The 2,969-nt window shown below is 39.6% G+C and overlaps 1 pseudogene; it reads left to right on the top strand.

The window, feature by feature from the left end:
* LOC102175857 lies at positions 517–795 on the top strand (annotated as a pseudogene).

Raw genomic sequence — 2,969 nt, forward strand, 5'->3', positions numbered from 1 at the left:
AAAAGTTTTTTTAAAAAGAGTCAGAACAAAGACTTTCTTGTTTTCAGTCCCAGTGCAGAGACACCAAATTGATAACTGCCTAGTGTTCTGACCAGCCTGCCAGGACCTACCCCGTGTGCCCTCCAACACACATGGGGCTCCTGCTCTATATCCTGCTCCAGTGCTGCTCCCCATTGCTCAGACTCATGTCCACTGAGTCAGTGATGCTATCTAACCATCTCATCTTCTGCTGCCCCCTTCTTCTTTTGCCTTCCATCTCTCTCAGCATCAGGGTCTTTTCCAATGAGTCGGCTGTTCACATCAGGTGTCCAAAATATTGGAGCATCAGCTTCAGCATCAGCATCACTTCTCCCAGTAAATACTCAAGGTTGATTTCCTGTAGAATTTACTGGCTTGTTCTCCTTGCAGCCCAAGGGACTCTCAAGAGTCTTCCCTAGCACCCCAGTTCAAAAGCATCAATTCAGGATGGGATTAAAGTGAGGTAACTTGGCAGGGCTGGCACCTTCCACAGCAACCATGGTATATACTGGCCTCACCGTGTCTCTTACCATGACGAGTGTGTTCTGGGGCATCACTGGCTTTCCAGATGCTCTGATTCATCCCTAAGGATCCCAAGCAGGGAGTTGTTATCACTGTGTTGGTGACCTGTTCCATTTGCTGCTATCTCTTTTGGCTGATTGCAATTCAGGCCCACCTCAACCCTCTCTTTGGACCACAGTTGAAAATGAAACACTCTGGTACCTCAAATATCACTGGCCTTGGGGAATTGGCTTGCTCACCATACTGAGTCATTGAGATTATGCAGAGAACTCCTCTAGATGAAAAAACACCTCCATACCCAGACCACATCCCTTGACTGTGGCCATCAGCTGCCTTAAATTTTCACCCACATTTGAATATCATATTCTACAATGTAGTACTTTTTTCCTGTCGCCCTTTTTACACTTTGATGAATGATGTGCCTGTTTAAACTATGCTGCCTCTGTAAAATATTTATGTATACTCTTCTGAGGTCTAAAGTGCTGTTCTCCTGAGAAATAACATTACTCTCTCCTTGGAATTCTGTGGATTTGAAGATGGCTCCTGCCTGCTCACAACATGAGAATCAGGAAAATGTTTAAAAACTGTTAGATGATAAAAAGTCTCCAGTAGGGCAGTCAGTAGGAGAACATGTTCAAGGGAAAATCTGTCCCACAAACTTATATCATAGTTTATTATACCAAAGTATGAATGAATTTCAAGATAAATTTCATATTTCTGCCATTTTTTGGAATAAATTATTTTTCTGCTTTCTATTGGGGGAAAAAAAGCATCAGTTCTTTGGCACTCAGCCTTCTTTATGGTCCAACTCTCACACCTGTACATGACTTCTGGAAAAACCAGAGCTTTGACTATATGGACCTTTGTTGACGAAGTGATGTCTCTGCAAGACACTGTCTAGGTTTGTCATTGCTATTGTTTCTCTTGTCTGAAGAGACTGATCCAAAAGAATATTGCAAAAGTTAACAAATGGGGCCAAACTTTAAAGTTTTTGAACTGTGAAGGAAACTGTCAACAAAATGCAAAAACAATCTATTAAATGGGAGAAGATATTTGTAAATGATATTTCTGATAAGGATTAATATCCAAAATATATAAAGAATTCATATAACTCAACAGAAAAAACAAACAACCCAATTAAAAAAGGGGCAGGGGACCTAAATAGACATTTTTCCAAAGAAGACGTACAGGTGGCAGGGTTGAACATCAACATTTTAGGAATCAGTGAGTTAAAATGGATGGGAATGGGCGAATTTAATTCAGATAACCATTATATCTACTACTGTGGGCAAGAATCCCTTAGAAGAAAAGGAGTAGCCAGGAGGAATGGAAAATGGCAATTGTTTTAGAAGACATTTCACATTTCCTACAAAACCAAACATACTCATTATACGATCTGGCAGTTGTACTCAATGGTATTTGCCCAAAGGAGATAAAAATGGATATCTACATAAAAACATGCCCACAGATATTTATAGCAGCTTCATTCACAATTGCCAAAACTTGGAAGCAATCAAGATGTTCTTCAATAGATGAATGGATAAGTAAATTATAGTTACATCCAGAAAATGGAATATTATTCTGTACTAAAAAGAAATGAGTTAACAAGCCATGAAAAGATATTCAGGGGCCTTAAATGTACCTTAAAGTCACACAACATTTTATGTCCATTATATCCAAACAAAGCTGGAAAAAATACATGTGAATGCGTGCGTGTGTGCTGCCAGGGTGAGGGGAGGTGTAATGTACTTATAAAAGGAGATCATGAGGGATATTTGCCATGACAGAAATGTTCTGTACCTTGACTGTGTTAATGTCAATATCCCAATTTTGATATAGTGCTGCAGTTTTACATAATATTATCATTGGAGAAGTGGGTAAACAGTACATAGATTACTCTTGATTATTTATTACGTCTGCATGTAAATCTATAATAATCCCAAAATAAAAGATTTAATTTAAAAACATAAACAGAAAGGCTACACATTATATGCATTCCTTTACCTCAAAATTAAAGAATCATAGATATGGAGAACAAATCAGTAGTTACCAAGGGTGGAAGAGTTCCTTGGTGGTAAGGGAACAGTTCTGTATTTTGACTATCATAGTGATTACATGAATCTATACACAAGATAAAATTGCATATAACTACACCCACACTCACACTTCTGTCATTCAGCTGCTCAGTCGTGCCTGACTCTTTGTGACCCCATGAACAACAGCAGGCCAGGTTTCCCTGTCCTTCACCATCTCCCAGAGTTTGCCAAGTTCATGTCCCATTGAATCAGTGAAGCCATCCATCCGTCTCATCTTCTGCTGCCCTCTTCTCCTCTTGCCTTCAGTCTTTCTCAGCATCAGGGTCTTTTCCAATGAGTCAGCTCTTTGTATCAGGTGGCCAAAGTATTGGAGCTTCAACTTCAGCATCAGTC

The sequence above is a fragment of the Capra hircus genome, chromosome 10 (assembly GCF_001704415.2).
Source record: "Capra hircus breed San Clemente chromosome 10, ASM170441v1, whole genome shotgun sequence".
Lineage (NCBI taxonomy): Eukaryota > Metazoa > Chordata > Mammalia > Artiodactyla > Bovidae > Capra > Capra hircus.